Source organism: Microcebus murinus, chromosome 12 (assembly GCF_040939455.1).
Source record: "Microcebus murinus isolate Inina chromosome 12, M.murinus_Inina_mat1.0, whole genome shotgun sequence".
Taxonomy (NCBI): domain Eukaryota; kingdom Metazoa; phylum Chordata; class Mammalia; order Primates; family Cheirogaleidae; genus Microcebus; species Microcebus murinus.
In genome coordinates this window covers 3,573,920-3,598,642 of record NC_134115.1, presented here as the reverse complement: position 1 = coordinate 3,598,642, position 24,723 = coordinate 3,573,920, and the positions used below count along the sequence as shown (strand labels likewise).

The window sequence follows — 24,723 nt, the reverse complement described above, 5'->3', positions numbered from 1 at the left end:
CCCGGCTGGTCCGGGGGTCCGGGCACCTCACGGCCGTCTCCCGGCTGGTCCGGGGTCCCGGCACCTCACGGCTGTCTCCCGGCTGGTCCGGGGGTCCCGGCACCTCAGGGCCGTCTCCCGGCTGGTCGGGGGTCCCGGCACCTCACGGCCGTCTCCCGGCTGGTCCGGGGGTCCCGGCACCTCAGGGCCGTCTCCCGGCTGGTCGGGGGTCCGGGCACCTCACGGCCGTCTCCCGGCTGGTCGGGGGTCCGGCACCGCCTCGACGCTGGCTCCCCTGGACGCGCAGACCCGACCGCAGCCGTATCCGAAGCGGACGGCCTCATGAGGCACCTGCCGTACTTCTGCTGGGGCCAAGTGGTGCGGGGCTTCGGCCGCGGCTCCAAGCAGCTGGGCATCCTCACAGCTAATTTTCCTAAACAAGTAGTAGGTAATCTTCCAGCTGACGTATCCACTGGCTTTTATTATGGTTGGGCCAGGGTTGGAAGTGGAGATGTCCACAAGATGGTGGTGAGCATAGGATGGAACCCGTACTACAAGAATACAAAAAAGTCCATGGAAACTCATATCATGCATACCTTCAAAGAGGATTTCTATGGGGAAATCCTCAGTGTGGTCATCGTTGGCTACCTCAGACCAGAAAAGAACTTTGATTCTTTAGAGTCACTTATTTCAGCAATTCGTGGTGATATTGAAGAAGCTAAGAAACGACTAGATCTACCAGAACATTTGAAACTCAAAGAAGACAATTTCTTCTGGGTTCCTAAAAGCGAAATACTGAATGGCTATTAACGGAAAATCATCTTATTTATTCATTCACTGTTTTTCACTGTTTGTAACTGTCTAGTCTCATCTTGGTTATATTTTAAAAAATCATTTTCCTTCTGTGAATTAAACAGTACAATGTAGTTACCATATTGTGTTTCACCTGTTAAACCCATCATGTAATAGCACTACAGAGATTCATTTATTTTTTCATTTGGGTATTCACACACCTTGTTGAGTTTCTGAGCCAGTAGGTGGTGTCTGTGGGTGAGATTTGACCTCTCCCTGTATAATGAGTCAGTAGGAGCCGTGTAAAGGGTGTGCAGGGTGTCCTCCCTGTCAGTAGGTGGCGCTTGCTTTGAGGAACAGGCTATGCTGTTTTTGTGTCCTGTTATTAGTTCTTGTTCCTCTAGAGAGGCACTCTAGTGCCTCAGGTGGTGGGTGGGGCCCTGGGACTTCCAGGTGTGTCCTTTTCTCCCCCTCAGTGAGGGCTGGTCTGGGAGAGAGTCTGGGCGGAGCTGGGTTGGGTCAACCTGCCCTCAGGCACCACCAATGTCCTTAGCAGGGGTCAAAGTTCTGTTCTCTGCTTCCAGAAGAACAGAAAAAAAAAGCTCTCAGGGAGGGGCTGGAATGGCCCGCTCAGTCACAGAGTCTACGTGAGGGAGTTGGGCTGTCTGACACCTGCAGTTTGGAGCAGGCCTGGCTTCTTTCCACCCTCCCCAACTCCGTGGCTTCTCCTGGGCCTCTGCCAGCAGGCCAGACCACACGCCACCAGGCCTCCCCGGACTGTGATACCAGCAGGGTTAGGGTTAGCGCAAGAACGCCACCTGGGCTGGGCGCATGGCCTCCCTTTGGGAGGAGGGTTGCCCTCTAGGACGCTGATCTGCCCCTGAAGGCACACACACCTCAGTAGGCTGTTCACAAATATCCCTTCTGTGCCCCAGGCAATGCGAGACCTGGGTGCACGGGATCTTGTCTGCAGGTCTGACCTCTGGGCCCCAGAGTTCAAACTATATCCCCACCAGGGAGAGGAGTGACAGTCCCAATTCACCCATGGGGAGCCCAAGCTGGGTCTATGTCTCTCAGCCTTAGGGCCTACCCCATTCTCCTGGGATCACCGTGCCAGCAGCACCTGGGAGGCCTGACAGGTAGGGAGCTCACAGTCTGAGTTCCCCTTAGTCAGCTGCAGGGCCCCAAAAGGGAAGGTCCCGTTCCCTGGAGGTGCCTCCAGCTGGTGGCCTTATTGTCTCTCTGGGCAGCCACCACAAGAGCTGGTTTTAACAGGGTTCAATAGTTTTCTTCCCACCTGAGCACTGCCTCTCATAAGAACTAAAACAGCCAATCAGACAGATGAAACACCCAGTGATCTTCATAATACTGATTAATTTAAGTAGGAGGGAAGCTCAGCCTGAGACCGTTAGGCTAGCCAGGACACTCTGCAAGGTAGATCTTGGATGGTCCCCCAGAGGGAACTTTCCAGGGAGCAGGAAAGAGAGACCCACTGTGTCCTTTCCATTAGAGGAGAAAGCCCCCAACTTAGTATTGTTGACAGAAAAGCTCCATCTAAGTGAGAATCTGGAACAATAGCTGTCTTCTCCATCCATATCTCAATCCAGTTCCAAGGAGAAGGTTAAGACATGGCTCAGGAGACCCAGAGTGTCCAGGGGCATCCCTGCTTAGGGAACTGAGAGAATGGAGGTACTCTAACCCACAAGGAAAGTGATACTTAGTAATGAAACAGCAAATATTCGTCTAATGATTATTATGTCAGGAACTCTTTTAAGTATACTACCATATTTTCATGTATAACTCTCATTCCAATATTACTACTATAATTTGTTTTCTTTACACATATGAGAGAACCAAGCCAGGAGAGGTTGAGTAATATTCTGAAGGAGTCAGAGCTGTTAGGTGGAAGGTGTGGGCGTTGAATTCTAACTTCATATTACCTGCACATCTTCTCTGAACTGGCATATTTTGAAAACACATTTTTAATTCACAGTTAAGGAATCAAGGTAGATTTGAAATTTATCAAGAATATATCTTTTTATTTCCTTTTGCAATTGCTGTACTTGCTGATACATGGCATAGAACATACATAATGCACATTTGTTTTGATTTTATTTTAGAGAATATGGTATTAATCATGCTTCTGTGGCTGTACCACAATAATCATGCTGTCTCCATGATATAAAATCAGATTTTCTCTGTTTTGTTGCGGATTGTGTTTTAACAAACAGATTAGCCATTCTTTCATGTGGAGAAATGGTTTTTAATAAAGCAAAGCCACATTGCCCATTTTCCCCTCCCAACTGGCAGCTCAGAAGATAACAAAGGGGCCTGAACAGCAGTCCTTGCCAGATGCACATTTGTCCCCTTTGGAGATGGTGAAGATGAGCAGGGAAAACACAGTGAGTCACAGTGCTTTCTGCCTACACGGTAATCACCATGGCAACCATGGTTGCCAGGTGGAGAATTCTATCATACATCACAATTGCCATGTCCACTTTAAGCAGATTAGGAAGAAAAATATCCACAATTTTGGCCTGAATTAAAATATCCTAAAGTAACTAAGAGTATTGACATAATAACCAATAATAAACTATAATTATGTGATATTTATTGCTATAAAAACTGTATGTATTTAGATATAAGAATCTCCGATATTACAAATAAAGCCTCTCACTACATATAGTTAATATTTTTATATGTTTCCACAGTTAATGAGTGTAATCCCACACATTATAATTGCAACTAAGAAGTTCATAATGAGCATTGCACACACATAAGATTCTAATATCCTTCAAATAAGAAGAGAAACTATAGCAACTTTTATATGTTTCCCTGGAGCAATGATATGGAAAAGATGTTATTTGATCCACTGGAGTAGATATTGGATAAGGAATATGTCTGCTTGTAAATATGTCTGAAATTTGCTAAGAATAACTAATAAACTAAGAAATAAGTATCAGAGAAGTAAATAAGATTCCATATCACTCACTCGTCAATAATGTTACAAGGAAGTACTATTATGTTGTCCTCCTATTGAAGGCCAGAACTATTTTAAATGATTTTTTTCAAGCTGTACTGAGCCAAGAAAAGGGGGAAAATTGTAACTGGTTGTATAAGCAAGAAAATGTTTTCTCAATATGTTTTCAGTTTCCCCATATTTCCAATGAGTTTTCAGTGTTCACATGATGGCTGGGGCTGGCAGCTCTAAGTGGCCTTGACAGCAAGATTCATCTCAGTCCTGGGAATTTAGTGGCTACAGTCTCAGTGAGGCAGAAAATAGAGAACTCTTTAGCAAAACTTGCCGACCAGAACTTTGCAACTTTCTGCTGCACTGATGCATTCTCTTTTGGGTTCCTTTCCCAGGAACCGTGGACCCTCCTACAAAGCCTCACACCACCTGCTTGTCTGGAGAAGACGAGATAAGCAACACTCCACCACGGACAGTGCCCGAAGACCCACTGAGCCTGCGCACAAGCTGAAAGAACAACCAATATTAACCCTTAGCGCATTACAATACTGAAATCCCCACCCTGGGAGGGACTTATCTGCTTCTTTTGATCATGGGCCCTATGTACTGGCATGATTTCTCACTGCGCTTGTGTGCCCTGCACTCCGCCCCAAACACACAATGATGCTCACACCCCTCGCCCCTTATTCATTTCTCCTGCAGAAAAACCCCTGACCCTGTTGGTCGGGGAGGTGGGTTTGAGGCAATCCATAACCTCCCCCGCCCTATTGCCAAGTTCTCTGCAATAAATCCTTTCCTCCTTGACAATCCTCATCATCTCAGTAATTCGCTTTCTGTGCGGTGGGCAACATCGAACCCCCCTTGTGGGTTCATTAATACTTCCAACTACCTATGTATCTGTGTAAGATTGCAAAAATGCATGAGGATAGGCACACTTCAACTTCACAATGTATTTTGCCAAGTATTTTGATATAATTGTAGAACTATCTCTAGACAATGAATTCACACTCCCATTGCTTCCCTGGAGGCTGTCAGAAACCCGGAAGTAAGTCTTGTCAAGCCAATGCAGGTTTCCCGATACTATTAAATATTAATATTATCTCAAATTTCCTTGTGAGGGGTCTCACTTTTCTGTTTAAACATTAAAGGATATCTAATTTTCATTTTTATAAAATAAGATTATATATTTCTCTAAAAATGGAAAAGAATCAAGAGTAGAAGGGGAATCTTGCCAATGTTAAGCTGACATTGTTTGATAAATATGAGATTCAAAAGCATCATTAACAGTTAAAGTGAGCTGTCTAATTTTGGAGCTCTTTTTAAGTGAAAATAAGACATTAAGTGAGACAGATAGTCCAGTGAAACAAATATGCAAAAGACTTCAGCAGATATTTCACAAATAAAGAAATCTGGTGCCGATTCCAGGAAAATTCAAGTAATCACAATCTACTCTGTCTCCTCTGCTGAATTCAACAATATATCCTGCAAAGAATGCATGGATTCAGATAGCTACCTGAAGACTCTGAAAAATAAGTGATCACAGGTGAATTTAAGAAGGAGAATAAGGGCCAGGTGCAGTGGCTCACGCCTGTAATCCTAGCACTCTGGGAGTCCAAAGTGGGAGGATCACTTGAGATCAGGAGTTTAAGACCAGCCTGACAAAGAGAGAGACCTCGTCTCTACTAAAAATAGATTTAAAAAAAAGAAGAAGAAGAAGAAGAAGAAAGAGAATAAGGTTCAAAGTTCCACCAAACTGGGGATATGTTTATCATTATCTTTTCTTCTAACATTACCTGTTCTGGATGCAAAGACAGACTGAAGGTCGTAAGTGTGCACTAGATGTGTGCACAGACAAGCTCCAAGAGAAGCCCTCTCTTTCTAGCCTAAAAAACAAAAGAGGGTCCACCTAATGGTCAGAAAGTGGTAAAATTCCTCATTTTTTCCCGTTTTTCCTTTCTCTCCAGCCCCCCCAACCCCGCCCCCAGGCAATGCTGCAGTTGCCGCAGCAGCACAAGCAGCCAGGCATGTCCCTAAACTCTGAGGAAGGTGAACTGTTTCCCATGACCAGAGAACTGAGGTCCCAAGAGTGAGGGACAGATCTCTGCTGCTCTTTTTCTCTCCCGGTCCTCCTAGAGCTTGGCCCAGGATGCGGACAGTCACAGCAATGTGCGGAAGAGTGGGAAAACAAAAACCCAAGCTTTCTGGTGAGAAAACAGAGAAGGAAGTTTCCAGGGAACAGGAAAGTGTCAGAGAGGTCATAGAGAAAAGGGAGATTAGGAGAGTGAGCCCATAACACTGTGTGTGAAATCTTGGTCTCACCTCTGAGTTGAAGAAATGAGCTCCAGGGCAGAACACTGCTCTAGTTCCAGACTGGCAACTGACTGGGTGGGACAGAGATGGGGCTCATTCACAGAGCACTGCAAATACTTGAACACAGGAGACTTCAAAACAGCTGTTATAACCAAGCTTCAAGATGTAAGGACAGACACTTTTGAAATGACAAGAAAGCTAGAAAATCACTGAAAAAGTAGAAAATATTAATATAAAGAAGAAACAAATGGAAATTTTGAAATCAAAAAACACAATAGCAAAATGAACAATTCACTAGATGAGCTCAATAGCAGCAGAACAGAGAGGGCAGAGGGAAGAGTCCCTAAATGTGAAGATAGAAATTATCCAATCTGTGCACAAGAGAGAAAAAAAATTAAAAGAGAAATAAACAGAGTCTTTGATACCTCTGGTGCAACACCAACAGGCTTGATATTCATGAAATCAGGGTTCCAAATTCAGAGGGCAAAGACTGCAGTGCAGAAAAAAAAAAGAAGAAATATTAACTGAAAAAATCCCCAAATTTGTCACAATTGTCAAATAAAAGCAAGCCAGGATTTCCATGAAGAGTGGCTTTATTTAGAAAGAAAGATTATTGCAGCAGGGAGAACACACTGATCTCAGAAATCAGGGACATCTCAAAATCACACAGGCAAGGGTGTTTTTTTCAATAGGTAAAGGAGGAGCAGGCCAAGGGAAGCAGCATCTTTGTAGGGAAAGCTGGGCAAGCGGTGGGAACGCCCAGTTGACCTGGCAGACAAGGGGCCTTGCTGTTGTCAGCTGACTCCCAGGAGAGGCTAATGGCAGAGGTGAGTCCATCACGTTCTGCTTTATATATGCTTGCTCAGGGTTGAGTGTGAGAAGAGTTCAGGGGCCTGGAAGAGAGAGGGAAGCCTCCCTGGAGTTTGGTCAAGACCAAGCAGAGGGTAAGGAGCAGACGATTGTGAGCACTTGGTCAAAAGACAAACACATAAAGAATTCAGAAGCTCAGCAAATTTGAAAGACTTCCATTTCTGACATTTCAAGCACATTATGTTCAATGTGCTAGAAACTTAAGAGAAAAAAATATTGGGTGCAGCCAGAGAAAATCGATGCATATCGTATAATTATGGAAAAGACAAAACTACCTCTACAGCAAACAGATCACAGGATGTCAGGGTTAGCTGTAAGGGGAGGATATGACTCCAGTGGGGTAATAGGACTGAATACTGTGGCATGAGGGGACTGTTGTGTATCCTGATTATGGTGCAGGTCACACAGATTGATACACATATTAGAATGTACAGGACTGTACGCCAAAAGTCAATTTTATTATGTATCAATTGGAAAAGTAAAATAAAATTTAAAAAAGAAGAAACCCAAAAGACATGTAAACTTATTAGTCATTAGGGAAGTGCAAATTAAAGCCAAAATAAGATACAATTATGTACACAGAAAATGGGTTGAACGAAAAGACTAAAACTACTGACATTGGTAAAGATGTGAAGCAACTGGGACTCTTATATAGTAGTGGGAGTGTCGACTGAAACAATTGCCTTAGAAAACTCCCCAGTGTTATCTAGGAAAATTAAAAACCTTGTCTGACACTTTGACCACACCTGGTGACCCTGTCATTCCACTTTTAAAGATGCACCTTGCAGAAACGGAGCACATAAGCTCTAACAGACATATTCAAGATCATATATACACATATGCATCATTCCCAATAGCTTCTAAGTGGACACAACACAAACGTGCATCAACACTACAACGCATAAGCCCTTGCTGCGTGTGCCGACCCTGTAGGACAAACAGACACCTGCAGCGGCCACCACACAGCTGCAGGGCCGAACCGTGAGTGCAGGACGCCAGAAAAAGAGTGCCATGTCATTTGATTCCACTCATATGAAGTTCAAAAACAAGCAAAAGTAGACTGTAGAGCTAGCAGTGCTCACCTTGATGAAAAAGCTACAAATAAACCCAACACTGCCTGGTAGGATAACGGTGGTTATCTTTGCCGGCAGAAAGAAGGGTGCATGATTAAGAATGTCAGGGCTTCCAGGGTTCCAGCACTGTCTGATTTCTTGACCTAGGTAGAAGTTACAAGGATATTCACTTTATTAAAATGCTATTTGTGGATTGTGTCTTTTTCTGTAAGAGTATGATTTCAAAATTTAAAAAAAATACTTGAAAAAGAAAGGACAAGAAAAAGCCATGGCTACACTCAAGAAAAGACTAATAAGCTCTATAGCAATGAAAGTTAAACAATAACTCTGGACAGAGGTTAATTAAGAGTAGGCACAGAGTACATATTACATCACCAAACGAAACTCAGTCCTCCTGTTCAGATGCTGGGTCCTTCTGAATTCACTAATCAGCTCCTGCCGGAGTGGAGCGAGGCTGCCGCCTGCGCCGTCTTCACGCCAGAGGCGGTGTCGAGCCACAGGTGTGCTCCACAACCAAGGCTGGAGGCTAGACAGAGAGGTGACAGGTGACAGATAGGCAGGTGGCTGATAGACAGACTCTCATACATATTGAGAGGTAGTGAAATGCCCAGCCACAGCCAAGATTAGTGAATTAGAAAAAAATGCCTTATTTCTTTTAGCTGAGATGATTTTACAGTGACTTAATAATATTTAAACGTAAACTGCACTGAGAGTTGCAGGCAAAATACAAGGAAAATGCCAGAACACGCAGTGTCCTCAGACACTCTGAGCATCTGTGTGTTTGTGAGGAGCTGCAGCATCAAGCCCTCTATTTGCCCCAAAGGCCTGGCGTGCCGGCGGAGGGCCTGCCCTGGCAGGGGTGCTCCGTGCCCGGCGGAGGGCCTGCCCTGGCAGGGGTGCTCCGTGCCCGGCGGAGGGCCTGCCCCTGGCAGGGGTGCTCCGTGCCCGGCGGAGGGCCTGCCCTGGCAGGGGTGCTCCCGGAGGGCGCCTGCTGCACGGCCTTCCCCGCGTGTCCGTGCTGAGGGCCGAGCTGTCGCGAGCACGTTAGTCACGCAGCAAGGCTCGAATGACTCTGAAGGCCACTTCTTCTAAAATGCTCCACCTTCTCACCTGAAGTGGTTATGTTAACTGAGCATTCTTTTTAAGTTGTCAGAATGAAACGGAAATTTGGCTTTCAACACACACTCCTCAGGAGCAGGATATCCCAGTGGGAAAATTATCCATCTCGGGATGACGGCTGGGAAAGAAAAGGAAAGTGCGGGGACGGCGCTGCCGACGGGGGAGAGGCTGCGGGCGCGGCGTGGTCCCTAGCACCACCAGGAGCGTGGTCAGTTGTCCTCTCGGTCTCGGGTGGGAGGGCGCGGGAGTACCTGTCAGCTTGCTGCGAGGGGTAAGCGCCGGCGTGCGTGAGCCACCTCCGCACTGAAGGACGCGTGGGGGGTCTCCCTCGTGGGCCGTGACCCAGGGACGCAGGGCTGGCAAGAGAAGACAGCACCACCTGTCCACAGCCATCTGCCAGCATCCATCGCAGTCCAACATCCACACACACTTTGACCAAGCAATTCCACTCCTGGGAATTTATCCTATGGAAATATTTGCTCAATTGTGCAAGGATGGTGTACAAAAATGTTCCCTTTCTTACAGTGCAAACTTTTAAACACATGACTATAAGTGAATAACTACATGACCAAATACAGTTGATTCTCACTAACTGCAATAGTTATGTTCTATGAGGTTGCCATGGATACTGAGTTAGCAAATTCTGAACCAATACAGAAATACCCAGAATAATGCTTGACTAAAATGTCTGGGGACCATGGCCCAGCCAAGCTGACACATAAAATTAACCATCAAACCTGGGAACTAGGACTGGGTAGAAGGAAAATGTGAACATGCCTACATACTATCTACCTAAAGGAACAGCAGCAAAAGCAAACAGCTGCTGGCACCTCACAATGCCAGAATGTGTCATCCACGTTGCCTCCGAAGTCCAGCTTCGACTCGCTCCCCACGGCCCACCCACGCTGGCCCACCACTAAATCCTGCGAATTGTTCTTCCGAAGGCTGCTTGAAGCCGTCTCCTCCTTTGTATCCGCTGTGCTAGCCCAGATGCTCGCCCCACCCCTCAGTCCAGTCTTGCCCATCCTGAAATCCTCTCCTCTTTGCCTGAGGAATAACCGATCTAAAATTCAACTCTCCATCTCGTTTAAAAGGCGTTAACAGCTGGAGCCCGCAGTGCATCGAGGAAGGCTGCACAGGCCGTGGCCTGTGACAAGGCGGCTGCCCCTAGTCTCGCCGTCTCACACTCAGGTGTCCATGCAGTGGGCTCCTGTGGGCCCATGGCCCATGCTGTTTCACGTGTCTGAGGTGTTGGTCAGTTTTGCACTGCTATAAAGGAACACCTGCAGCCAGCTAACTGAAATGATAAGAGGTTCATGGGCTCACCACTCTGCAGGCTGACCAAGAAACATGGTGTGAGCACCTGCTTCTGGGGAGGGTTCAGGGAGCTTCCAGTCAAGGCAGAAGGCAAAAGGGGTGCAAGTGTGGCGCATGGCGAGAGAAAGAGCAAGATGGAGGAGGAGGCGCCTGGCCTTTTTAAGCAGCCAGCTCTCTCCTGAACTGACACAGTGAGAACTCGCCCATGACCATGCAGACGGCACCAAGCCATGCATGAGGTACACGGCCCAGGGCACAAACACCTCCCACCAGGCCCCACTTCCCACACGTGGGATCTAATTTCAGCATGAGGTTCGAGGGGTCCAAGCATCCAAACCATATCAGATGGATTACGTGTGTCCTCCCTTCTGGAACACATGCCCTGACTCTGAGATTGCATCTGGTACATTTCTGCTAGCCTGTAAGAGAGCCAGGTGTCAGCCTTTGGGATAGCAGCCCCAGCCACTACAGCACTTTCTTCCCTAGTACTTCAAGAAGCTTGTGCTTGGAGGCACAAGCCCACCAACCTGGTGGAGTAGCCCTCTCTCCACCACCTGCTCAGTGTCTCCAGCGGGGCAGACAGAGCCCAGACCGGGAACACAGGCCTTAGCACATACTGGGTAACCAACAGATGTTTCCCGAACTAAACATTCCTTCTACTTCCTGTTCTTCTAGCATTAAAAAAAAACGAGTATATTTTTTGCCATGAAAAATTTTACCATCACTAACATAAAACTCAGATTGAGAAACTTCCTTTCAGTTCTATTATTAATAATTAAAAGGAGATGTGAAAGCATTAGGAATCAGAAAGAAGATTTTATGAAAGAAAAACCTAATATCAAATTGCCTAACCTCTCTGTAGCTCTCTGCAAGTCTTTCCTAAAGCCTATTCATTGTTGTGCTGTTGCAGTGCCAGTAATTTATGTGCAACCGTGGTGAGTTATGCTAAATACACAGGGCCCTACATCTCCAAGGGCATTTCACCCATGGTACACAGGAAATGTACTGTTAAACCTAAATAGACCAAAAATATAGTTAAAACTAACAAAGCTCTCTCTTTGAGGAAATGTGGATAGCAGATAAAAATGATGCTCTGGTGTGTGATTTTTGCCATCTTGTTCATTGTGAACCGGTTCATGGTAAGGCTGCCTTGTGAGTTAAAGACAGTTTGCTATCCTTGAGAGAGACAGGCATGCTCGCATACCCTAAGAGAATGGAAATTTCTTATGGATTCATGAGCACAATGGGGGAAAGGAGCGATACTTATTGAAAATCTGCTGTGTGCCAAGGAAGACTCTCGATTGATTCAGAGAGGTTAATTAACTTTCTCAAGGTCACGAGACTATTAATCCACAAAGATGGGACTGTTTGTTTAGCTGATTGCGGTAACCAAACTGTTTTAGGCGTAGTTCAGTAAGGGCTTCTTCTAGAAGCTCACCATACCTTTCCTATTGTTTGTTACACTAAAAGCAAGCCATCTCTTCCATAGAAACATTAACAATACAGCAACAATTTGATTACCATAGGTCACTGTCAATTTAATCTTCCGAAACTTTTACAATAATTATGTCACATTCTTTCCCCAACTACCTCTAATGTCTTTCTGTTTCACAGGGAAAAGCCCACGATCTAGCATCAGCCCGTCGCATTTCCAGCTTCCACTTGACCGCACAGGCTCTCCGCTCCAGCCTGCCTGGCCTCGATAGGCGTGGCAGGTTTTATCTCTTTCTGCTAATGGGGATTTAGAAGTAAGTTCCAGTGCAAATTCCAGTACAGTTTTCAAACATTATGGTTTCTACAGCAATCTCATTTTTATTTTTTTAAACCTTCAGCAACACAAATAAGTTTATGACCTGGAATAATAATTGCTAAACAAATTATTTAGGTATTAAAGATATCTGTTGGAAGTCACACACCCTTATTCATGATATAGAATGATACTGATGATATTGAAAGTCTATTTGCAGAGAGAGAACTACCATACATCCATTTGGCAATAAAACTAGGTGGAACAGAAATAAATTCTAAAAGCTGTCACATCAATTCACTCTCCTGGCCAGAACACAGTCCCAGGATAGAGTCTGGACATCTATTAATATTTGTCCCTAGTAAAAGGTTGTCATACATCATAGATAATATTCTATTTTTTAAGTAATTTTGAGTCATTTTATTAGTTAATATGAATAATATTGCCATAAATACAACTTTTATTATAGTTTTCTTATGAGATTTTCAGTTTTATTTCATTTTACACTGGCAATAATTTCAGTATTTTGACAGATACAAAGTTACTTTCTTCCTTCCTAACACACACTGTGCTACAAGTTTCTCACTGTGAGGTTTTAGCCCACACTGTTTACTGTGGTTAAAACTCCTATCTGTCTCCAACAATTCTGGACTCAGGAACAGCCTAGACCAACATCAGAAGAGTGAGATGGGGGCAGCAAAGATGCAACTTTATCATTTTCAAGATAAATCATTTTGATGATTTTCAGAGAAAATTAGAAAAATGGCACGCATTTGAACATGCTGAGCTGCATTCCGGTTATAGAAACCCCAGCCGGGGAGCATGGGCGGCCTGGCTGGAGGACCAGGGAAAGGAGGAATGGCGGAAAACTGGAAGGAGGACCCGTGGAGGGTGGCTGCGCGAGACTTGTGAGGACAGAGCACGGGGAGGCTGAGGGTGCCCGTGGGGTCCCAGCTCCTCCACGGGCACCGCCCACGGCTGGGCCTGGGGGCCGCGCCGAGGCAGTCGCGTGTGCGGAGGGGCTGTCCGGCCGCACCTGCCCAGGAGGACCGGCTGGAGCTGGACTGCGGGCTCCAGCGGTGGGAAGCATCGTTGCGGACCCACCACGGGCAAGTGGACATTCTCCCAGCTATCAGCATGGACGCTGCGCGGGCGTCGGCAGTGTAGGCCGCCCCGACACCCCAGTTCACATCGCACCAGGCGGGAGCTGCCACCCCGTCCTAGGGATCTCTGCCCAGTGAGGCCTGGCCGTCCGGGGCTGCCCAGAGTGGCCTTCAGCCGGGCATTCCCCCAGGCCGAGGAGGCGCGCAGAGCAGGATGGAGAGGAAGGGGGCGCGCCGTACATGATGGAGAGGAAGGGGCGCACCGCGGTGGATGGAGAGGAAGGGGCGCACTGCGAGGGATGGAGACGAAGGGTGAACGCGTACACCGCTCAGAGGGCACTGTAGTGAGCTGAAAGCCTGTGAACACAGCGCTGGGGTGCAGAGCTGTTAGCGTGCGATGTGAAGCGGCATCAAGAGTCCCAAATGTTGGGAAATAGGACTGAAAAATGCCAAGGGCAGAGCTGACCTCGGCGTCGCTGCCGGAGCTGGGACCGGTTAGGCGGCAGGAGCGCACCCAGAGAGAGGCTGGGTGGAGCTGGCCGCTGGGCCAGGCCGGAGGAGGCTCGTGCACGTGTTCTGGTGACGCTCAGCTAGCTGCCATCGGCCGGTGGGGGAACCGCACACGTGTTTTACCTTGTGGTTTTGTAGTTAGAGCTCTGGCAAGGGGCTCACCGGGCGGAAGTCAAGGTGACAGCAGTCGTGCCTCGGGGCACCCCACTTCCCTGCTGCTTGGCGCGGCCAGAGGCTGCCCGAGTGCTTGGCACATGGCCTGTGCCTTTGCCGTGGGCGACATGGCAGCTCCCAGACCATTCTGGCCACAGCTAGGAAATGTTTTCTGCTCGGAAGGGTCTTTGTGATTAGGATGGGCTTGCCTGGATCCTCCAGACTCCTCTCCCAGCTCAAGGCCCTTCGCTCAACCAGGTCTGCAGAGTCCCTCACCAGGTCAGCTCACTCAGCCACAGGTGCCAGAGATGAGGATGTGGACATCTTTGGGGCCATTTCCTGCCCACCACACTTCCCAAATGAGTGAGAATTCAAAGCCAGGATTGTGATTTTGGTAAGAATCAAAAGGAAGCTTCATCAAAAATCTCTTCCTGAAAGGGCTGTGCTTTTTCTCAGGGTCAAAAGGGCCTGGAAGAGAGAAATGCAGTGTGGCCCAGAAAGGAACTGAGGGCTGCCCGTCTCCAGACCTCTCCCCTGCGCAGGGGCGACCAGGACGCCCTCTCTCCAAGCCGGCTCCATGTTCAGCTTCTGGCTGGGCCTTTCTTTTCATTGAGGACAAGATGGCATGTGCACTTGGACAGTGGGGACATTTTCCACAGGGAAAGAGAAAGAAGGTTGCAAGTTGTTGCATGCGGCTCTGCCATGGCAGTGGAGAAGTGTCCCTCCCTCCCAGCTGCCCAGCTCCTTGGTGTTGGTGACAGAAAATGGCCAGCAAACAGGAGCTGGCCTCGGAGGCCACACGTCACATCCTTCTCCCTCAGCCTGATGCCAGGTGCCATTTCAGGAGGCCACTACACACACAGACTGCCCACCTGAATGTCACAGCGGCTTCCTGACAGCCTGCTTCACAGCCGGAGGTGTCTATGGCTTCCCGTGCGCTGCCGTCAGAGTGCTAGGAGTTGTGTTTACTTACATTTTTATTCGGCATGTTTTACACATTTCACAAACATTTCATGGGTCCTTCCAACCTGTTAAAAGAAGTATAACAAGTATAAATGTCATCTCTATTTTACAGATGAGAAATTGGAGGCAAATTGAGATTTAGGATCACTCAAGGCTGCAATGTACTCTGTGGAGCACCCAGACGCAGCTCTCCTCCCGCAGAGTTGAGCCCCGACCAGCCCGGTGGCAGGCAAAACCATGGCCCCGAAGGCCACACCCTAACCCCTAGGACCTGGCAACACGGTAGTTTACATGGTAAAAGACACTTTGCGGATGTGACTTGGGTAAGAATCTTGAGATTGGGAGATCATCAATGTCATCACCAAGGTACTTACAAGAGAGAGGTAGGGGCCAGCATCACTGGAGAAGGACATGTGCCAACAGACTGGAGACCACAGTGGAGTGGGACTACTGGCCAAGGGACGTGGACACTCTCTAGAAGCTGGAGAAACAGGGAGATGGGTCCCCTGAAGCTTTCAGAAGAAAGGCAATCTCGACACCAAATTCCCCAACTTCCTCCACTTGCGCTTAGCTGCTAGGTAAGAATTCGTTGGAGTCTCAGGCTGCCAGACAGTGAGGAAGCTCAAGTCATATGAAAAAGACACTCCAGTCAATACTTCCAACACACATGTGCGTGAACACTCTTTGTAATGATCCCCCAGACAATTTGGTCTCCGTCAGCCATTAGAGCAAAGCTTCAGACATCTTAGAGAACAGACAAACCATGCCCACTCTGCCCGTCGGGATTGCTGGCCCACAGATTGCATGACCATAACAAAATTGTTGCTGCTTTATGCCAACAAAGATTTGGGGTACATGATATGACTAGTCCACATGCCTTGATTTTCCTGTCTCGAATTCATTCTTTCTTTCTCCACATTGTGGTCAGAGAGGTATTTCTGAAATGCATATCTGACCAAGTCACTGCCTGCTCCCAACTCTGCAATGGATTTAATAACTCTTGTGATAAACCCATAAACCATATTGTGAGTTACAAGACCTAGCATGGCATGCCCCCCTCCAATTCTCAGTCCTATTCTAAATAATTAGTTATGTTCCTCTCCATGTCACTGTTGTATGCCATCACTTCTTTCCATGCTGTATAGCTATTGCACAGCCTTTGCACGAACTCCACGCTCCCACCTCTCCTTTCGTACTCTTAGAAATGTCATGGCCTTCTCCTCTATAAGACATCATACAGTTGTGGTTTTACATTTGATTTGGGGATTGTTATATTAATTTCTTTTTTTTTTTTTAATTTTTTTTTTATTTCGGCATATTAAGGGGGTACAGATTTTAAAGTTTCAATAAATGCCCTTCCCCCCCACCCCCCACAAGTCTGAGTCTCCAGCATGACCATCCCTCAGATGGTGCGCCTATCACTCGTTATGTATGTATATACCTGCCCCCCCTCCCCCCTTCCCCAATACTCTATTACTGTAGTACCTGTGTGTCCACTTAGGTGCTACTCAGTTAATACCAGTTTGCTGGAGAGTATATCTGGTGCTTGTTTTTCCATTCTTGGGATACTTCACTTAGTAATATGGGTTCCAGCTCTAACCAGGAAAATATAAGATGTGCTATATCACCGTTGTTTCTTAGAGCTGAATAGTACTCCATGGTATACATATACCACATTTTATTAATCCATTCTTGAATTGATGGGCACTTGGGCTGTTTCCACAGCCTTGCGATTATGAATTGTGCTGCTATGAACATTCGAGTGCAGGTGTCTTTTTTGTAGAGTGTCATTGGATCATTGGGTAGATGCCCAGCAATGGGATTGCTGGATCAAATGGTAGATTCACTTGTATCGCTTTAAGGTATCTCCATATTGCTTTCCATAGAGGTTTAACTAGTTTGCAGTCCCACCAGCAGTGTAGGAGTGTTCCTCTCTCTCCACATCCACGCCAGCATTTGTTATTTGGAGACTTTTTGATAAAGGCCATTCTCACTGGAGTTAAGTGATATCTCATTGTAGTTTTGATTTGCATTTCCCTGATGATTAGGGATGTTGAGCATTTTTTCATATGTTTGTTGACCATTCTTCTGTCTTCTTTAGAAAAGTTTCTGTTCATGTCCTTTGCCCACTTTTTAATAGGGTTATTTGATTTTTTCTTGCTGATTTTCGTGAGTTCTAAGTATATTCTAGTTATCAGCCTTTTATCGGATACGTAGGATGCAAAAATTTTCTCCCATTCTGTAGGTTGTCTGTTTACTTTCATGACTGTTTCTTTGGCTGTGCAGAAGCTTTGTAGTTTCATCATGTCCCATTTATTTATTTTTGTTGCTGCTTTGATTGCCTTTGGGGACTTCTTCATAAACTCTTTGCCCAGGCCGATGTCTAGGAGAGTGTTTCCAACATTTTCCTCTAGAATTCTAATGGTTTCATACCTGAGATTTAAGTCTGTTATCCAGCGTGAGTTGATTTTTGTGAGAGGTGAAAGGTGTGGGTCCTGTTTTAACCTTCTACAAGTTGCTATCCAGTTTTCCCAGCACCATTTATTGAAAAGGGATTCTTTTCCCCAGCGTATGTTTTTGTCTACTTTGTCAAAGATTAGATGGCTATATGAGGATGGTTTTATATCAGGATTCTCACATCTGTTCCACTGGTCAATGTTCCTGTTTTTGTGCCAATACCATATTGTTTTAATTACTACAACTTTGTAGTATAGTTTGATATCTGGCATATTAATGCCTCCCAATTTGTTTTTGTTGCCTAGAATTGCTCTTGATATTCGGGGTCTTCTTTGGTTCCATACAAAGCGTAAAATTATTTTTTCTATATCTGTGAAGAATGCTGATGGGATTTTAATAGGTATTGCATTGAATCTGTAGATCAGTTTGGGTAGTATAGACATTTTAATGATGTTGAGTCTGCCGATCCACGAGCATGGTATAGATTTCCATCTGTTTACATCCTCTGCTATTTCCTTCTTCAGTGTTTCATAGTTCTCCCTATAGAGGTCTTTTACCTCCTTGGTTAAGTATACTCCTAGGTACTTTAATTTCTTTGTTGCTATTGTGAAGGGTATTGAGTCTTTAATTTGGTTCTCGATTTGATTGTTGTTGGCATATACGAATGCCTCTGATTTCTGTGTATTGATTTTGTATCCTGAGACTTTGCTAAATTCATTGATCAGTTCCAGGAGTTTCTTGGTTGAATCTTTGGGGTTTTCTAGATATGATATCATATCATCAGCAAACAGTGAAAGTTTGATCTCTTCTGCCCCTATTTGGATACCTTTAATTCCATTTTCCTGTCTGATTGCTGTAGCCAGGACTTCCAGTACTATGTTGAATAGAAGTGGAGATAGTGGGCAGCCTTGTCTGGTTCCGGTTCTAAGTGGGAATGCTTTCAGTTTTTCCCCATTCAGTATGATGTTAGCTATGGGTCTGTCATAAATGGCTTGTATCATTTTTAGATATGTCCCTTCTATGCCTATTTTCTTCAGTGTTCGTATCATGAAAGGGTGTTGAATTTTGTCAAAAGCTTTTTCTGCATCTATTAAGAGAATCATGTGGTCTTTGTTTTTGCTTCTGTTTATGTGGTGAATTGCATTTATAGTTTTGCGTATGTTGAACCATCCCTGCATTCCTGGGATGAAGCCCACTTGGTCATGATGGATTATTTTTTTGATAAGCGTCTGGATTCGGTTAGCTAAGATTTTGTTGAAAATTTTTGCATCTATATTCATTAGGGATATTGGTCTGTAGTTTTCTTTTTTTGTTGGATTCTTTCCTGGTTTTGGTATCAGAGTAATATTCGCTTCATAAAAGGTGTCAGGGAGGTTTCCATTCTTCTCGATGTTGTGGAATAGTTTCTGCAAGATAGGTATTAGTTCTTCTTTGTAAGTGTGGTAAAATTCGGGTGTGAAGCCATCTGGACCGGGACTTTTCTTTTTAGGGAGATTTTTAATTGCTGTTTCTATTTCAGTTGTTGAGATTGGTCTGTTCAGGGAATCTATTTCTTCCTGGTTGAGCCTAGGGAGGCTGTGTGTTTCTAGAAATTTGTCCATTTCCTCCACATTTTCCAGTTTGTGTGAATAAATATCTTTGTAGTACTCATAAATTATATCTTGTATCTCTTTGGGATCGGTTGTGATATCTCCTTTTTTATTCCTGATGGAGCTTATTAGAGATTTCTCTTTTCTGCTTTTCGTTAGCTTAGCCAGTGGCGTGTCAATTTTGTTTATTTTTTCAAAGAACCAACTTTTTGTTTTGTTAATCTCCTGAATAGCTTTCCTGTTTTCAATTTCATTTAGTTCTGATTTGATCTTGTTGATTTCACTCCTTCTGCTGGGTTTGGGGCTGGTCTGTTCTTCTTTTTCCAGCTCTTTGAGTCGTTTCATTAGATTGTCTATTTGTGATCTTTTTGACTTTTGGTTATAGGCATTTATGGAGATAAACTTTCCTCTCAGAACTGCTTTAGCTGTGTCCCAGAGGAGTTGATAACTTGTCTCTCCATTGTCATTTTCTTCATAGAATTTTTTTATTTCCGTCTTGATTTCTTCATTAATGAAGTAATCATTTAGTAGAAGGTTGTTTAATTTCCATGTTTTTTTGTAGAAATATGAGTTTCTGTTAGGGTTGATTTCTACCCTTATTCCATTGTGATCTGAGAAGATACATGGTATGATTTCAATTTTTTTAAATTTCTTTAGGTTTACTTTGTGTCCTAGGATATGGTCAATCTTAGAGAATGTCCCGTGAGCTGATGAGAAGAACGTGTATTCAGTGGATTTGGGGTAGAATGTCCTGTAGATGTCAGTCAGACCCAATTGTTCTAGAGTTTTGTTTAAGTCCATTATTTCTTTATTAATTTTCTGTTTGGAGGATCTGTCTTGAGCCGTCAGTGGGGTGTTGAAATCTCCAGTGATTATGGAGTTGGTATTAATCCATTTGCTTAGATCAGTAAGGTTTGCTTTATGAAACTGGGTGCACCTAAGTTGGGTGCATAAATATTTAAAATTGTTATCTCTTCTTGTTGAACTGTGCCCTTCACCATTATGTAATGACCCTCTTTGTCTTTCACTACTTTTGTTGGTTTAAAAACTAAATCATCTGAAATTAGAACAGCCACACCAGCCTTCTTTTGGCTTCCACTTGCCTGGAATACTGATCTCCACCCTTTTACTTTTAGTCTATATGCATCTTTGCAGGTTAGATGTGTTTCCTGAAGACAGCATATACTTGGCCTGTATTTTCTTATCCATTCAGCCAGCCTATGTCTCTTGAGTGGAGAGTTTAGGCCATTCACATTTATTGAGAGAACTGATAGGTAAGGTAGATTACTGTTCATTCTCTTGGGTTGGATGTTGTTGCTTTGATTTCTCTCTTGAGTCATAGAGATATCTGGCCTTTAATCATTGGGTATTGGTTTTTTTCTTTTTTTATATTCGTGAGTTTCTATTATGGTGTTCTATGTGTAACACTGTTTTGAGAACTTCTTGTAGGGCTGGTCTTGTCTTGGTGAATTCTCTGAGGCTTTGCTTGTCTGGGAATGTCTTTATTTCTCCTTCATATATGAAGCTTAGTTTTTCAGGGAATAGGATTCTAGGCTGGGCATTGTTTTGTTTCAGAAGAGTGAGAATGGGGCCCCAGTCTCTCCTTGCTTGTAAAGTCTCATTAGAAAAGTCTGATGTTATTCGAATTGGCTTTCCTTTATATGTTACTTGCTTCTTTTGTCTTACAGCTTTTAGAAGGGCCTCTTTAGTTGATACTTTGGTCAGTCTGATGACTGCATGACGAGACGTCTTCCTGTTTGCATTGAATCTCCCAGGGGTCCTCTGGGCTTCTTGAACTTGTATATCGAGATTTTGAGCAAGGCCTGGGAAATTTTCCTCTATTATATCTTCAAAAAGCTTGTCCAGCCCCTGAGTGTTGTCTTCCTCCCCTTCGGCCAACCCTATGACCCTCACGTTAGGTTTTTTCACATAATCCCACAGCTCTTGTAGGCTTTGGTCTTTTCTCTTGTTTCTCTGCTGTATTTCTGTGACTGATTTATTTAATTGGAAGGTGTTATCTTCAAGCTCTGAGATTCTTTCTTCTGCTTGATCCACCCTGTTCTTGAGACTTTCCACAGTATTTTGTAGTTCCCTGAGTTGATTCTTCATCTCCAGGACTTCGGTTAAAGTTTTCTTCACTGTGTCAATCTCTTTGTTGTACCTTTGTTCCATTTCCTGGAGGCTTTTTTTGGTGTCTTGGTGTTGGTTATTGAGTTGTTGTTGCAGGTCAGTGAGTGTTGTTATGATCCACATTCGAAATTCCTCTTCTGTCATTTTAGTTGCCAGGTTTTGGTTGTTGTCTGTTTCTAAGGGGCTGGTGCTCCTCTTTGGGGGTGTGTTTTCCATTTGTTTCTTCATATTTCCGGAGTTCCTTCGCTGATTTCTTCCCATTTTGCTCAGTTGTTGTTTCTTTCCTTTAGGTTTTCGTTTGGGTATTCACACGTCTTATTTATTTTCTGAGCTAGTAGGTGGAGTTGCTCTCTGTCAGCAGCCTTCGCTGGGGTGGTGTCTGCAGGTCTCTCAACCCGCTGGGGAACCAGCAGTCCGAGATGTAGAGGAGGGGAAACAGCTAATTACCCTACCCTTCCTGCTGGTCTCCTTAATTACACAGGTGGGAATAGATGGCAGGAACCGGAGCAGTTCCTCTCTCAGCTCCACCCCCAAGGCGGGGCTAGAGACTTTGGAACCGAAGGCCCAGCTCCAAGTCACCAGAGTGTGTGGGTTGTAACGTCTCTCTGTCTTGTAATCGCTGAAGCCTGCTTCCTACAAGGCTCGGCTCTGCCCAGGCAAACTCCAGGGCCTGGACACCAAGCACAGAAGACCTGTGCAGACAGAGAATGGCCAGAAGCCGGCAGGCCCGTAGCCAAACCCAGGGAACCCCGTCTTCTGTCTCTTTAATTCCACAGGTGGAGATAAGCGGTAGGAATGGGAACAGTTCCTATCTCAGCTTTGTCCCCAAGGCGGGGACAGAAACTTTGGAGCCAATGCTCAGCCACAAGAAACAGGACGGTGGTAGATGTAAAAACGCTCTGCCTTATACCAGCTAAGGGTAATTTCCTTCGTGGGTGTCTCCTGCCAGGCAGGTTCTGCACTCTGGACAGAGCACAGGAGACCTGTGCAGTGAGAGATTGTCCTGAAGCCAGACCCACCAGGCCCCTTGTTCTGTCTCTTTAATTCCACAGGTGGAGATAAGCGGCAGGAACGGAGCAGTTTCTATCTTGGCTCCACCCCCAAGGCGGGGATACAAACTTTGGAGCCAAAGGCCTAGCCCCAAATCCCCGGATGTGGGGGTCGTAAAATATCTCTGCCTTATAACCACTGACGGCTGCCTCCTGCAAGGCCCAGCGCTCCACACTCTGGGCACAGCGCGCGGGAGACCTGTGCAGGGTGAGACTGACCAAAAGCTGGCAGGCAATCAATGGGACCCACCTGTCCCTGCCTTTTGTCTCTTGAATTACCCAGGTGGAGATAAGCGGCAGGAATAAGAACAGTTTCTATCTCAGCTCCGCCCCCAAGGCTGGGACAGAGACTTTGGAGCCCAGGGCAGGGCTCCGGGTCGCAGGAGAGTGTGGAAGGCACCCTTTCTCTGCCTTAAATTCGCCAAGGGCAATCAATCTCCCCTGTAGCTCTGCCCCGTCCAGGCAGGGTCCACTCTCTGAGCACAGAGACAGTGCCGCTTGTGCAGCAAGTGACGGTCCAATATCAAATTGGTGGAGCAGCAGCGCGTACCAGCGCTTTCTCTGCGCAGCCTCTCCAAACCCCGAGCGCAAGTCAGCGCCGGAATGCCGAGTCAGCGCCGGAATGCCGAGTCAGCCCCGGAATGTAGGGGCGGAGCGGTGGTGCCGGAGGGCAGAGGGAGGGGGGTCCTAATGGATCAAGGAGTCTAACTTTGCGCACTCTGACCTCTCAGTGCTATCCCAAACCTCCTCCAAATCCAAAGTCAAAGCCTCCTGCTGTGTAAACTCCCCTTACTCTTGCCCTGGGAGTGTTCGGCAGGGCTCTGGTTCCTGCTGCGCGGAGAGCGGTTGCTGCGCGCGGACCCTCCCCCGCCTTAAACCGCGCCCGCCGTGTGCTCTGGCGACTCAGCGCGTTCCCTACTCTAGTCTCTTCTCCACACAGCTTAATCCCGCGCTGCCACTTCTCACCAACTTCAGGCACCTCCCGGCCTACGTGGGAGTGGAGCTCGGTGTAGGAGGGGGTGTTTCTCAGCGCCGGTTAGAGGCTGGCGCCACTGCCCGCCGGCAGCTCCCTCCCTGATGTGTGCCTCCGAATCCCCGAGTTTTGCGGAAGAATGATCGGTTCACCTTTGCTTTAGGCTGTAGATGGTCTTATCCCTCCATTTCCTGTTGAGTGTCTGCAGGCTGGCAAAGCTGGTCTCGTGGAAGTGTAGATCGCTGGAGTGTGGCTATCCGCTTTCTTCACTATTTGCTCTGGGAGCAGAGAGCCAGGAGGGCACCCCTACTCCGCCATTTTTTTTCTCTACTTTTTCTTTTTTTATTGAGAAAGAGTCTCACTCTGTCACCTCAGGTAAAGTGCAGTGGTGCCAGCATGCACTTTATGTCATCATAGCTCACTGCAACCTCAAATTTCTGGGCTCAAGTGATTCTCCTGCCTCCGCCTCCTGAGTAGCCAGGACAACAGGCCCACGCCACTATGCTTAGCAAATTTGTTTCTATTTTTGGTAAAAATGGGATTTTGCTCTTGCTCAGGCTGGTCTTCAAATCCTGACCTCAGCAGTCCTCCCACTTTGGCCTCCCAGAGTGCTAGGATTACAGGTGTGAGCCACCACACCAGGCCTGTTCTATTAATTTCTGTCTTTCACATTAGACCTTCAGTTCTCTGAAGAAAGGCCCAAATAAGTTATTTTATTTATTATTATATACCTAGAACTTAGCACAGTATGCAGCACACTATAGGTGTTCAAAATATTTTTTTAAAAAACAAAAAGAATTCTATAGAATGGCCAGAAATGGCAAAGGTATGAATTAGTATCAAAGTAAACCTCTTGTGTTCCATAGAGACTTCCTGGAGAATCATTTCACTCTGCCCAAAGAATCCTTTAGTGTTATGAACATGGGAAAACCTCCAAGCACTGGACCCTCAGATTATCTACTGAAAGTTGAACTTTGATCAGCATTCCACTATTATCTAACTTTCTTAGTATTGTGATGGCATGTGCCACCCCGCCAGCCTCCTCCTTCTCCCTCACCACCCACCAAATCCCTTTGTATTGGGTGTAGTATATTAATTATCTACTGATACAAAACAAATTCCCCAACTCTCAGCCACTTCAACAACCACCATTCATTACCTCTCTGTTTCCACGGGTCGGGAACCTTGCTGTGACCTAGCCAGGTGCCTCTGGCCCAGGGTTTCTCAGGAGAGTGCAATTGAGTTGTCAATCGGAGCAGTTTCCTGGGTCACCTGTGTGGTGGTTGCCAGCCTGGGTCCTGAGTACCGGGGCCTCTCTCAGGGTTGCTTCGTGACTTGCTGGCCAGCTTCCCAGGGAAACAGAGGGAGCCAGACCCTTCTGCTCTAACCACCCCATCACCCCCATCCCTCAGAATGCAGTCCCCAAGGCCAGCCCACACTCAGGGGCAGAGATTATGCAAGGAAGCAAATACCAGGAGGTGGGGACCACCCAGGACCATTTCAGAGGCTGCCTGCGACAGACGCAATTCAAGAATAGAAAAGAATCTGATTCTGATTGGTGCCACTCATGCAAGATGGCTCAAAAAGAACGATTAACCACTTCAGTACAAGTGTTAAC

At 46.0% G+C, this 24,723-nt stretch overlaps 1 pseudogene; it reads left to right on the top strand.

The window, feature by feature from the left end:
• Positions 1-248: 248 nt before the first annotated feature.
• Positions 249-953, top strand: LOC105876179 (riboflavin kinase pseudogene; annotated as a pseudogene).
• The last annotated feature ends 23,770 nt before the right edge of the window (positions 954-24,723 follow it).